The sequence below is a fragment of the Lepus europaeus genome, chromosome 10, assembly GCF_033115175.1.
Source record: "Lepus europaeus isolate LE1 chromosome 10, mLepTim1.pri, whole genome shotgun sequence".
Lineage (NCBI taxonomy): Eukaryota > Metazoa > Chordata > Mammalia > Lagomorpha > Leporidae > Lepus > Lepus europaeus.
In genome coordinates this window covers 43,466,934-43,481,052 of record NC_084836.1, presented here as the reverse complement: position 1 = coordinate 43,481,052, position 14,119 = coordinate 43,466,934, and the positions used below count along the sequence as shown (strand labels likewise).

Genomic DNA, 14,119 nt, shown 5'->3' with positions numbered 1-14,119 from the left:
CGAGGGGAGGGGTGGTTTGGGAGATTTCCTAGCAAAGGACAATAGAGGAACAGGCGGGGGTATGAAAAAGCAAGGCACAGGCTAGTGATGCTGACCCAATGCGAACCGAGGAGCAGGTGTGAGGGAAGAAGCAGGAAGAGTAGGCAGAAGCCAGATCACACAAGATCTATGCCCACGTTTCTCAAAGTGGAGTCCACAGATTGTTTGCATGAGCACCACCTGGGAGCTTGGTAAATTTAACTTTTCGTGTGTGCTACCTTGACCCACCGAATAAGAGACGCAGGGCCTGGAGTTTACAAATGTTTGTTCAAGCAAGTCCTAGTTGTGATCGTGATGCACGCTGAAGTTTGAGAAACACTGCTGGTTATGACTGGAAGGTTTGCATCTCAACAAAATTCATGTTGAAACAAACCCCAAGGTAATAGTAATAAGGGATGGAGGCTTTAGACAGTGATTAGGTCACAAGGGATCCTCCTGCCTGGACGGGATTGAGGGCCTTATAAAAGAGGATACTTGGAGCTCACTGTGTTTCTGCCCTTCTGTTCGAAGCATCATTGTGGAAGCTGAGGTCTGGTCCTCATTGGAAAACTGAACCTGCCAGTATGTTGGCCTTGTATGTCTCACCCTGCACAACTGTGAACAACATGTGCCTGTTATTTATAAATGACCCTGTTTCAGGTATTTTGTTACAGTAGCACCAGTGGACTCGAGATGTCCTATGCTGTAATCAGACATTTGCTCATTTTCCTGAAGGACATGAGCTGGGGAAATATTTGTAGGCAAGGCTTACATTGCTTATTTGTTTCAAAGGTTTACTCTGGAAGCAAGTTAAAGAGGGGTGTGAGAGACCCTGGAGGAGATGTGACTGCTGGAAGGAAGGACCATGGGAGATGCTGGAGAGAAACTTGAGTTAGACGGTGGCGTGTGTGCTGTGTGGGGGTTTATGGAGTGTGACACAGAGGACTGAACTGACACACAAGCCCTGCCCACGAGATGCTGTGAATCCAGGTATCCCTCGTTCCTTCTCAGAATGCCTTCCACCAACCCAGTGGAGTTCCCACCGTTCTTACTCATAGAACCTTTCCAACTCTGTGCAAGTGTCACTCTGTGGAGTCACTTTGGCAAGAATGGGATGAAAAGGAGAGTCCCCTTATTGCCTCTCCTCCAGGGCAAAATTTGGGTTGAACTGGTACCACAAAGAGACTGTTCAGCATTCCAAACAGCGAAAAGTGTTTACAATGACAAATAAACCGCCTGATCATAATTTACCTGGTTCTTGGAACAAATATGTGGTGGCATCAAACCGTCTCACTGGGTTCACACATTCTCTTTGGGCTGTGTGTAGGGCATATGATCTCAGCCTTCTTTGTAGCAACAGAACTGCTCGCAGAAAGCTGGTTTCACCTGGGGATGCGAAAGGGCTACGCTGGGTTCTTCTTCTGCTCTGTCTCCCTTAGTCTCAGCAGCAGAGAAAAGATTAAGCCTTTGGATGGCTCACGCGGGAGTAGAGGCTGGGCTACACGTTCAAGGGTGTTCTCCTGGGCCAGGAAGGAAGAGAAAAGGAGTCGCTTCCTTAGCTGAGAGAAGGAAAGGCATTTTTTTTTTTTTATTTCAGGATATTTAACAGCTCTATCTTCCCGCCACCACCTTCCCGCAAGCCCAGGCATCTCAGCCTGACATACAACGAGGGGTGAGCCTCCATTTGTCTATGTGCTTTCCATGAAAAAAGTCGGTGCACAAGGACGGAAACGAGAGCTGCTGGAAATAGGTGCATGACTTGTTGAGCATACAAATCATTTCCCCCCTAGTCTCCAAGGGAGGGGGAAAAAAATCCCTCGTACTCTCTCCTTGCAGACTACCTCCTGCCTGCGGGAGACGAGCCCGAGGCTGGCCCTCCCGCGCGCTGCGCCCGCTGTCCCCGCGGGAAACTTTTCTCGCAGGGCCCGCTCTGGCCACTGCGCTCGGGCCCAGACGGTGGGGCGTGCGGCGGGCTGCTCTCCCGAGCCAGGGGCCCAGACCCGGCGACGCGTCTGTCTCTTTAAATTCCAGCTGCGCGCCTGGGCAACAGCGCCCCTCGCCGCTCAGGCCGGCTGGCGGCGCCGAGCGAGCTCGCGCTTTCGCTCCCGGCTGCGCGCCGCGGAGAGCTCGGCTCGGCCCGCGGGCTGTGCGGCGGCGGCGGCGGCGGCGGCGGCGCGGGGCGGGGAGGCGCGGCCCGGCCGAGCAGGGGAAGAAAGAGCGAGCCGGGCCGGGAGAGGCGCCGCGCCCGGTCCCGCGCCCGCTCTCGGGGAGGGGGCCCGAGCACTTTGCTTCGGGGCGACGAGGATGTGCTGGGCTTGTGTGCTCGCTCTCCCCGTCTCCTTCAGACGATTTCCATAGTAACCCGCTCAAGTGGCTCAGGATCGCAAACCTGAGGATTTCCGCGGCCCGCCGGCACCGCCTCGGCCAGGTAACGCTGCGGTCTCCCTCTCCTCCCTTGCCAACCTCTGCGCTCCTTCCAAAGTTCCTTTTGTGGAGAACCACCCGGCCCGACGCAGCCGGAGGCGGCTGCCACAGCGCCTTCCTCCCAGGTGCTTGCCGCGGGCCCCCTCCCCTCTGCTCCCAGGACCCCTTGTCACATTATTCTTATTATTATTTACATTTTCTGGTCGCCTTTCCCCCTCCCCCTGCCCTCTCCTCCTCTTTTTATTTTTTGTAAAATAATCCCCTTCATGCCGCCTCCTCCCATGTCTGTGCTCTTCTTGGCTTATTTGCCCCCCGCGAAGACTGGGGGTGGGGGTGCGGGGACAAGTCAGGGGCGGAGGTGGCGAGCACGGTTCAGGGAGTGGCTGAACCACGGTTCAGCCGCCGTGGGCCACTTGGAGCATCCAGGCGGTGTCGCCTGTACCGGGGTCACGGGAGGGCGGCGGGACCCGGAGCCCCCGTCCCTGGACCGGCGAGGGAAGGATGCAGGCTTGGGGGTGATGGAGCGCTTGGCTGGGTGGCTGCCGTGCGACCATACATCACAGCCTCCTTCCACTCCCCCGCCCCTCTTCGGGTCTCTCTCTGTTTCCCGGGTCCTCCTTTCTTTCCTCCTCACCCACTCCATTCTTCCCTCCCCTCTCCCCCTCCCCTCATTTCCTTTTTTCCCCTTAAAAGAAAGGGGAACCGTTCGTCACCCTTCCGTTGTGCCACCGTGGGAATAGCTGTGGAACCTGCAGCGTGGCCGCTTCAACCTGGTCGTTTTCAGACCCGTCCTCATCCATCAACATACTCGTTTCCTGAGTCTATTGATCTCCCGGGGTTCTGCAGAAATGCGTTCTGAGCTGGGTGTCTGCATGTCCGAGCGGGGGTTCTGCAGCCCCCAAGTAGGATATGTATTGTAAGGGCTGCAAAGGGTTGACATCCACATAAGCCATGGATGTAAATAAACGTGTCTTTGAAAGAAATTTGGTCTTAGGCTAGAGAAAGTTGCCTCTGAAAAGGATTGATATATCCTTTTTCCTCTTTGACGTTGAATTTTAGGGAACTTGGAAGACTTTTTCCCTCCCTCCAGTTCATGAGGAACGTGCAACTTCTATTATCTTAATTATCTCCTCTTGCAGCTTCATTCAGTTTTGCACTGCCCACTCCCCGGAATGAGCAGGTCATAATTAAGGTTCAAATGCAGCTTCCTGAAGTTCAGGCTGGCGGAAGTGGCAACCTCTGGTGCAAGGTGTTAAAGAGAACCGGAGGGACAAGACAGACTCTGCCAAGGAATTGAAAGGGCAAAGCAACTGTAGTCTGAAATAAGCGGGTTTGCACTTCAGGGCTGAAAAGCATGCAAATACAATAAAATCGGGCTTCTTGGTTTTTTGGTTCTGAGCATGTGTAGGTATGAGTTCATACTTACTGTTTAAACAATGATCCGCTGTAGTTCAGAACCCATTCTGCCTTGATGAGGTTGAAGTGCTTCCTCACTATGGTTTTATTTTATCTTTGAAATGTAAGATGTCTGTATTGTGAGAAAACAAAGAGGGGAAAAAAGGTGACTGCTGTTGAACCAGAAATAGGATTTGTGTGCATTTTTTTTTAATTTCTAAGGAAATATATGTAGTTATGCTTTCAAGTATTCCTGGGGTCAGAATATTTCTTGTGTGAAAGAAGTACTAATCATCATTTGTCCTCCACTGTTTCAGTGGTGGACATAGTTTATAGAGAAGAAAGGTCTTGGTTTAAGAGAGCTCCCTTTGCCTCCTTTCCTTTGTTTGAACGTTTGTCTTTAAATTCACTGTTTTAATGTGGGCTAAGGAATCCTAGAGCACAGAAGAGAAGCTGCTGATAGATTGGGAACTAGATCCAAGCCTGAAGAAAAATCTTGCTGTGCTACTCCACACTGTTGGCTTTGTTTATAGCTCATTGTATGTTTTAAATGTATTTCATCTTCTTAATACTCTTCATATCAGAGGTCATTTATCCAGCTCGAATGACTGTTTTCAAAATACTTAAAACTCCCTTGCCAAGGGAATTCACAAAACACACGTTTTTCTTCCAACATCTTCTTGCTATTGGACAGGGATAGCAGTAGTGGTCTACAGTATTGTTGTGACCTGACTTAGAATTGTGATGTTTCCTGGGTGGGTGGGTTTCTGCTGATAAATTTACAAGATGGTCCTGACAGGCTGAGTGGAAGTTGAATGTACAGTTAATGGTGGATGCAATAAAGTGTGGATTTTTTCCTGTTCTTGTTTGAAGAAGAGGCATGCCCTTCTGACCACTTAATATTTCCCTGTGTCCTCTCCTTTTTATGTGTGTGTACATGAAGGATCTAACGTAGCCTGTTCTGATAGTTACATGATTTGAGGCTAAAAGCTACAAACCATAAGTTATTATTTATAGTATATTGATTGTGAACTCCTCCCCCTTTGTGATGGCATCTATGTTATATGCATCATTTAATGAAAGGTTGTCTATGATGAGCTGTTTTATTATCGGGAACAAAAAATTTCCTCAAATTTGCTTACCTTAGTCCCTATTCTATTTCAGAGGACTTACCAAATTAATTATTTGAAAGGCAGAGTTATAGCTGGGTAGGGGCTGGGAGAACAAGAACAAGAAAGAGTTATTAAGACCTTCAGTCCTCTGATTCGCTTCCAAAAAGGGCTGGACAAATCCAGAACCAGAAGCCTGGAGCTCCATCTAGGTCTTCTACATGGGTGCCGGGGCCCAACCGCTTGGGCCCTCTTACACTGCTTTCCCAGACACGTTAGCAAGGAGCTAGATCAGAAGTAAAGCAGGAGGGACTTGAACTGGTGCTTATGGGAAGCCTACCTGGGATGGCTTACCCCGCTGCACCACAAGGCTGGCCCTCATCAAATGTTTTTTATCTGATATTTTAGTAGCCTGAATTGCTGAACACTACGAATTGCCACCAAGGATGTGTTTTGTTAGTTTTGGCATTGCTATGTCTCGAGTTGTCTGGAGAGCTCCAAGTGACTCTTACAGCTCAGGACAACAGGAAGTGGTTGGCCTAGGTACAAGCTGAAAGGTGGATACAGATCCACACTCTGATCATTTTGGTACCGGAAGAATTGGAGTGCTGGCCACTTTAAGAAAATGTGAGAGTTAACTTTGACTTTAGTTGGGACACTCTCAGGCCGTATTTTGCTGTGCCCCTTCATTCCTCATTTACTTCAGAGGGAGATGCTAAAAAATCCTCAGTAAACACTTAAGTTGAATGTTACTTTTTTAACAGAAAAAAAAAAAAAACAAACTTGGGTATGTATGGGTGTTTGACTCCATGTGTATCTGGGATTATCAGGGTGAGGATATCATTAACTCGAATAGGACGTTGTGTCAGCTTCTGAAGTGTTGGGAGTTCTGGGGTATGAATAGAATTGAGAGCTGGGAGGCCAAGGTTGTGTTCCTACTTTACACTGCCTCAGAAAAACTGTTGCAATGGCTTTTTTATTCACAGATGTCACTTAGTTTTGTTTTCTGCAGGAGAAAAATGTACACAATTCTCTTTGCTGTTTTTAAATTCTCAAATGTCGTATGTATTGACAGTCATATATACACACAGGTGTACATATGTAGCAGGGTAGATGCGAAAGATACACACAGGCAACAGAAAAGACTTTTGAATACGGAATGGAGATGCTTCCTTGGACCGTTGATGGATGGATAACGATGCTGTATTTTTCCTGCTGTTTGGGAGAAGTTGAATATATTGCTTTTTCTGTTCCATTAATGTAGACAATAGAATTTCAATGAATAATCAAATAATGTAATATGTAGAACTGAATAATCCCAGCAGGTATCATCCTGTTACATGAATGCAAGTGAGGGATAAATTTCCTCCAGCTTTGTTAACCATTTGAAAATCTCCTTCCCATACCCCATATTGTAAGGAAAAGTAATTTTCTGTGAGGTTAAGTGGACCTCAGGATAGGAAGAAATCCCTAGAGCTATCTTTCTGCTTAGATTTCAGTTTTCCTCCCAAGTCTGACTGTCAACAATAATATCTGGTATGAGCCTCTGGTGCTGATATTCCATAGGTCATCATCATTCTCTGTCCCAGATGAAGTCTCAAGACAAGCATTGCAGTAGCAGATACTAAATTTAATGCATCATTCAAGTTAGTTATGTAACTTGAGGTCTTTAAATAAAAACCCCAGGTCTTTAAATCTTTATGGTTCCTGTTTTCTTATTTTTTGAATGATGTTACAATGTTGAGAGGCAATACAGTCCATCCTTGTAAGGGTTTAAAAGATCCATGTTCGAGAGATTGTACAATGTATAATATTCCTTGATAATCTATGCAATATCATTTTCATAAGAGTGTAATCATTTTAATTACGTGTTAATAATGGGGATGTAGAAATTTGAAAGTCTGGAAGTATTCTTGTGACAGAGAGCCAAATGTTTGATAATAGAAAGGAAAGACAGCGTTACAACAAGAAGTGTTAACAATTCAGGTATAGATAGCCAGGGAGGCTGGAAATAAACTTGTTATATTTCATCTTGGTTCATGTATATGAGAGTACTTTAAAAAGTTCATAGAAAATGGATAGTAAGTTTCTTTTGATTTATTTAAAAAAAACCTTAATCTGTGCATATAGGTTCAACAAGGTCATGGATAATGCACATGAGGCTTGGATTTCAGAATTGGTTGTCAGGAAAAATTTTAATTCCATGTTTCCTTGAGTTCAATCCTGATTGGACTGATCCATTCTAAGACAGTATTGGCCAGCAATTAAAAAAACTTCTTGAGTTGAAATTCTAGCTCTTTCCTCTAGTATGATCTTTAGATAAATTTAGAATTTTAAGGATGTTTGTTTGAGAGACCTGGTGAGACAGAGATTGCCCATCTTCTAGTTCACTCACCAAATGCATATCCCAGCCAGAAGCTGGGAACTTGATTCTGGTCTCAATTTTGGGTTGGTTTCTTAATCTCAGTCTCAGTATACCTGTCTGTAAATGGTTGTTGAGAAGACCTCTGGTGACAAATAAATGAAAGAATATTGAGGAAAGCTCCTAGTGTGTAGCAGATATTCATAACATATTAATTGCTATTGTTAGTGCTTTTCTACTATTTTTAGTGAAAGGTATAGGAAGGTCATAGTTACTTACTCCTTTCAAGTCTTAATGTTAACATAATACTTGCTACATGGGAACCATGCCACTCTTCCCCTCCTCAGCTTTTGCCCAAATTCTCAATCTGTGCTTGGGAGATAACACATTTTTAGAGGTGAGAGGATAACTTCATTCTGCTAGTTTCCAGAAAGGCTTTCTTAACCTTTTTGACCTTCAGTATGAAGGTTAGTCATGGACTTTTTTTTTTTTTTTCATTCAGAAATTGAAATTGTGTATCAGGATTGGCTATGGTAGTAATCTCTTTAAAAAGTGACAAAGTTTCTAGCTCTAGTATTATAGTGCAGTTTACTTACAAGCTGTAATTGCTTATTAAACCCTTACTGTAATCCTGTAAGTAAGTTTTTGGCTAAAGGAAATAGCTGAGTAATTGTGTGTGTGTGTGTGTTTACACGTGTGAACATACAAATTGACTTGAATTACCATTGAATGAGAAGATTGCTTTTGGATAAACATGTGATACCTCACATCTTTTGCTTTCCACTTTGAGTTCCAGTATTCAGGTGTGCATTGCACAAGTAATTTGCTTTATAAGCAGAAAATGTTTTCATCTGAAAAATGAGTGGGTTAGAATACCTTTTTAAAATATTTTTATTATGGAAAACTAAACATAAAAGTAGGAGGAATGATGTAATGGATTTTAGTGGATCATTGAGCATCAACAAATTTGGTAAATACATAAAAAATTAAAAGGCAGAGAGAGCGAGTAATAGTGATTACTCTCATCTGACAGTTCATTCCCCAAATGCCTGCAGCTGTGAGTCTGCCTGGGTTTTCCTGGTCCTGGACACAAAGAAGGGTGCAATCCATGTCCCCTATGTGGGTGGCAGGAACCTAGTTATGTGTTCCATTACTGCTGCCTTCCAGGATCTTAATTTATAGAGAGGTAGAATTGGAGATGAAGCTGGTACCCATCCTAACAAGTGTCTTAACCATCAGGCTAAACACCTGCCCCCAGATAACTTCTTTAGGACCCTTCTCCCTTAGTGATTATGACTTTTTTCTGACCATGCAAATTCTAATTTACTATTATTTTTGAGAATCTAGAATATGATTTTTGAAGTAACATTGTACTGTCAATGCCACCAACATTATATAGTTAAATAGTAACACTAAGCATTCAATGGCAAGCCAGTAAAAGAAAAAGACAAAGTGATGCATGAAGAATGCTTTGGAGCTGAGCAGATATAGGAAGTCAAGCTTAAGCAACATGGAATTAGTTTGAGGAAGGCACTTAATAAATATTGCTGAATCAAAGAGCTTATAAAATGTCCTCCAGTAGCCTGATTAATACCATGTTATCATATATAAGAATAATTTTTGGGGTCGGCGCTGTGGCACAGTGGGTTAATGCCCTGGCCTGAAGTGCCGGCATCCCATATGGGCGCAGTTCAAGACCCGGCTGCTCCACTTCCCATCCAGCTCTCTGCTATGGCCTGCGAAAGCAGTAGAAGATGGCCCAAGTCCTTGGACCCCTGCACCCACATGGGAGACCTGGAAGAAGCTCCTGGCTCCTGGCTTCGGATCAGCACAGCTCTGGCTCTTGCGGCCAATTGGGGAGTGAACCAGCAGATGGAGGACCTCTTTCTCTCTCTGCCTCTCCTCTCTCTGTGTACCTCTGACTTTCAAATAAATCTTGTAAAATTTTTTTTAAGAAACTGGACATTGATAAACAATTCTAAAAGTGTTGAATTTATGTTTTTTCAATCTGTTGGAATTTATTTTAAGATTGTAACTGCTGGCTTCTGAGCTGGTCTGGGGTGATCCTAGCCTTTGTGGAGTTGCCCACCTCAACCCCTATCCTGCCCACACATGCATGGTGTATTCCATGTAATCAACAGGGTCTGATGGAAGGGATGATGGTGTATGACCTCTGAGACTGTCGTAAAAGACACTGCCTTCCTGTCGGGTCACTTTCTCTGGGGGAGTTCCAGCATCCACAGTGTGAGAACACTTGAGCAAGCCATTGGGAGTCACATGGCAAGAGAGTGTGGCCTTCTTCCAGCAGCCAACACCTACTTATCAGCTGTATCAGGGAGCCACCACCGGGGCGGGCCTATAGCTCTGGTCACATCCACAGATGCCTGCATTCCTGGGTAGCACATTATATCATTCTGAGGGCCCTTGGGCTGTCTAGAACTACCAAATTAAGCCACTCCTGGAATCCTAATTCACAGAAACTGGAAGTTATCAAATGTTCAAAGTTGCTCAGTTTTGGAGTAATTTGTTAATGCAACAGCAGCAGCCGCAGATAACTAATAAAAAAATCTCAAACTGCCTCAGGGTTGTAATTATAAATACTAGCTATCACTGTTTAATAGATATGTCAAAGTACCAGTTAATAGAGTTCTAGTTGATAGAATGCTATTTAAATCTACATTTACAACAGTGAATAACTAGCCTCTTTGTCTTTTATACTTTTAAACCCCAGAGAAGGTGAATCTTCTGTGGATCTTAAAAATAATGAGGACTGAAGACAAAATATTTCAACCAATATTTCATTCCTCAGCCACTCTTCTGAAACTCAGTCCTGGCCTTTGCTTTTGGCCGTGTGTCTGTCAAAAATTGAACTGTTTGAGAAAATTGAAAGAAAGCTGATTGGGGGTCAGGGGTTGAAGACTGGGGTGTATTTCAGCTAATGCTTTTGGATAAACTTGGGGATGGTATTATGGTTGACTTCTAGGACATCCCAAAATTCATCCCTTCATAGATGGACATACAATGGCATTTCTCACTTGATCATGTATTACAGTTGAAGATTTCTTTTGCTACCTGAACTATGTAAGATTAAAGAGCCAAATATGACGCAAGTATTGGAATGTGTTGCCTATTGTAGCCATTCTTCATGAATTTATACTCTCGCTACGTGTGTGTGTATGTGTGGCTGGACTACACAAGCATGGTTCTGGAATGTGTGTGTCCATGTTTTTTTCTCATTGTTACATTCTAAGGCTAATGAAACCTAAAAGTAGTGTCACTGCAGATTGGAACAGGTTCTGTACAACTTCAAAATTTTGGTAGATAAAATGATATGGGTTAAAGAACCATATGAAGATGATAACCTCACTTTTTCCTTCATCAATCTGTTTAATTGTATCTAAATCAATACCATGTCATCAGATGTAAAATATGACAGCATCTTTAGCATATATAACTTAAGGAACCTTGGGAAATAGTTTTCTGAGCCTGTAGATTGGTGTGAATATTGGTTTTTATAAATGACCCACCAATTTTTTTTATGTTTGGAGAATAGAGTTTTTGTGTGTTCTGTTTAATTTGTTAGGTGGGATAACTAATAAGATTAAGGTTCTTGAATTTTTTTCAGATCCAAGGTTATCTTGGTATAAAAAAGCAGTAGCATTCACTGACATGCAGCAATATCACGCTGTCTGGGAATTGAAATTGATTTTCCTTTTTTTTTTTTTTTTTTTTTTTTTTGGTCTTTGACATACACATTTACACTTTGAACAAGCTTCACCTGGGAGGACTCCAAAAAACCAATAAGCAGTCATTCAGAAATTAGTTTTCAGGACATCACAAATTAGTTGCATCACAAGCCTCAGGATAAAGTTAATGAAGTCAGTAGTTCTTCTTGATATTTTTATGTTTGAGCACAGGGTGCAATAAGAACTACCTTTAGGATTGAGAATAAACAACACTGACCCAATTTTTTCTGTTCTTATGAAATATGTGGAAATTAAACTACTCCTAGTCGCCGGTAAAATGGATACATATAGCTGATGTGTATATAGAACTCGGGAGTGTATTCTTAGATGTCTTTTGATAAACGTGCTTTGGTTTATTTGTTGGATAATGTGTCTAATCTTGTGTGCTTTCTCCTGCCTTGCACATTTGACATTGCATTAATTTGTCCCATGTAGTAAACATGTTTAAATAAAAACAAAGTTTAAGTATTAATTACCTTTCACACTTTGAGGACACCTGGGATATAGAAATGAATAAAACAAGATCCTTGCTCTTGAGAAAGCTGGAATATATATACTTTTTAATTTAAAAAAATTAAGAAATTTTAAATTTGTTTTTTCAAGTTCTAATTGTTTATAGCTAAACTTGACAATTTATTATGGCCAAGCTGTACTCAACACAGCATTGGGTTGGATTATGTTACCGTAATTGGTATTACCCTGAGTTCCACACTGTTAATGAATGCTAATGCTCCTTTGAAGGTCTCCTACATGTGGCCTCAGTAACCACAAAGGCCTTTCTGCCTACAGCAGATAAACTTTCAATAATGTCACAGGAAGTTGCATTAGGAATTAGGCCATTACCTATAGCCCTTTTCTTTCTTTGCCTTCTAATGTCTGTTCAAAGTATTTCCCAAGAGCACATATGTGTATCATAGTTTGGAATTTTAACATTTATTTTTCTGCATAGCATGGAAAAGAAGGTTCTCATTCACTTTTTTAAAAAAAGATTTATTTATTTACTTGAAAGTCAGAGAGAAGGAGAGGCAGAGAGAGAGAGAGAGGTCTTCCATCTGCTGGTTCACTCCCCAATTGGCCGCAACAGCTAGAGCTGGGCTGATCTGAAGCCAGGAGCTTCCTCCAAGTCTACCACGTGGGTACAGGGGTCCAAGGACTTGGACCATATTCTGCTTTCCCAGGCCACAGCAGAGAGCTGGATTGAAAGTGGAGCAGCCGGGACTTGAACTGGTGCCTATATGGGATGCCAGCACTGCAGGCGGTGGCCCTACCCGCTACGCCATGCTACTAGCCCTCCTCATTCACTTTTAAGTCAACTCCTGATATGTTTGCTAAATATGTATTTTAAGAATTGAGATAGAGTTTTGATAGTAGTGTGGTTAGGGTACCAGAAACATCAGAATCTGCCTTGCCAGTTAGCTCTATCAAGGGGTTCCCAGAGAAGGTACTGAGGTATGCCAGCAAGAGAAGCCAAATGGTAATCAGAATACCACCTTATTAATAGCTTCAGACGGTGCCAGTTGCCCTTAATGCAAGACTCTAGACAAAGGTTATTGAGGTTATATAGAACATGATACCTTAGGCTTGAAGCCATAATATATGTATGTAACATTATAGATATATTTTATACCTCTAATATATTTATAAATATAATTTATATATTTTGTATATCTATAATATATATTTTCTATATATATATAATGTATCAGATAAATTAAACATTTATTTTGATACCCTCTTCTTTAGACATGACAATTTTTTCCCTTTCTTATTTATTTACTTAACTGTGGCTAACCCAGGGATCTAGTTTTAACTTAGCAACCATATCCAAATAGGAGAAGGAAAGGAGAGAAGGAGGCAACTTGGGTTTTATGCCTTTAAAATGCAGTGACCTTGTCCACTGACCACTGTGGCCCAGTCAATGCTTTTGGTCAGAAGAGCCACTTCTCCTTTGAAGAGGGTGGACAGAGGTTGTTACGGTGAGGATGCAAAGGGTCAGTGATAGGGATAACTCATGATACAGGTGGTAATCTTTTATCTGAAAATCTGCAGTTACTGTTGTTACGGAATTTGGATGTTTTCATATATTTAAAAGATGCGTGCATATATATATATGCATCTTTAAAATATATGAATATATATGAATATAATATATGAATAATAATATGTGAATAATATATATTCACATATACCCTGAAACACAGTATATCATGCATCAGTCTTGGCATGGACTGGGGAAGCACATCTTTGTCAAATATACTATTTCTGGATGAAAAATTCACAGTAAGTGGGTGTGATGGGGCAGGTATGTGGTTCAGTGATGATATTGTTGCTTGGGATGCCATCATCCCATATCAGAGTGCCTGGTTCAAGACCTGGCTACTCTGCTTCCAATTCTGGTTCCTGCTAATGCACACCTTTGGTGACAGCCTATTGAGAGTTCAAGTACGTAGGTCCCAGCCCACCCATGTGGGAGACCAGGATGGAGTTCTAGGTTCCTGGCTTCAGCGTGGTCCAGCCCTGGCTGTTGTGGGCATTTGGGGAGTGAACCAGAGGATGGATGATGAGATCTCTGTCTCTCCTTTAAAATAAAATGAAAAAAGGTGGGTGTGGTTAACAGAATAATGTCCCCCCCCCCCCCACAATGTTGGTATCTAAATTCCCAGAACCTATGACTACATCACCTTTTAAGGCAAAAAAGGTCTTTGTGCTGCAGTTAAGGTTTAAGGTCTTTGAGCTGGGGGCTGTCTGGCTGGACCAAATCTGGTCACTTGGATTTTGAAAGGCAGAGGATCTTTCTCAGCAATGTTAGAGACAGTCAGAGATGCTACCTTATGAAATAAGGGAGCCATGGGTTAAGACGTGCAAGTGGTCTTTAGGAGCTGAAAAAAAGGCAAGGGAAGAAGTTATCACCCGAAGCCTCCAGAAAAGAAAGCAGTTATGATGACAACTTGGTTTTTGTCCTCGTGAGCACCAATAAGACCTGTGAGCTCCAGAACTATAAGATAATAAATTTGTGGTGTTTTGAACAGAAAGTTCATGGTAATTCATTACAGTAGCACTAAAAA

At 42.8% G+C, this 14,119-nt stretch overlaps 1 protein-coding gene across 3 annotated transcripts in view; it reads left to right on the top strand.

Moving 5' to 3' along the window:
* The window catches only part of NAV3 (neuron navigator 3), a 1,248,892-nt gene that overhangs the window by 282,292 nt on the left and 952,481 nt on the right, over window positions 1–14,119 (top strand). The window contains exon 1 of one of the 3 annotated variants that reach the window (XM_062203165.1): window positions 2,280–2,446. The exons of the other annotated variants lie outside the window; for them this stretch is intronic. The gene's annotated coding sequence lies outside the window, so the exon portion shown is untranslated. Of the gene's footprint in view, window positions 1–2,279; window positions 2,447–14,119 lie in introns of those variants that run through there. 3 annotated transcript variants of the gene reach the window in all.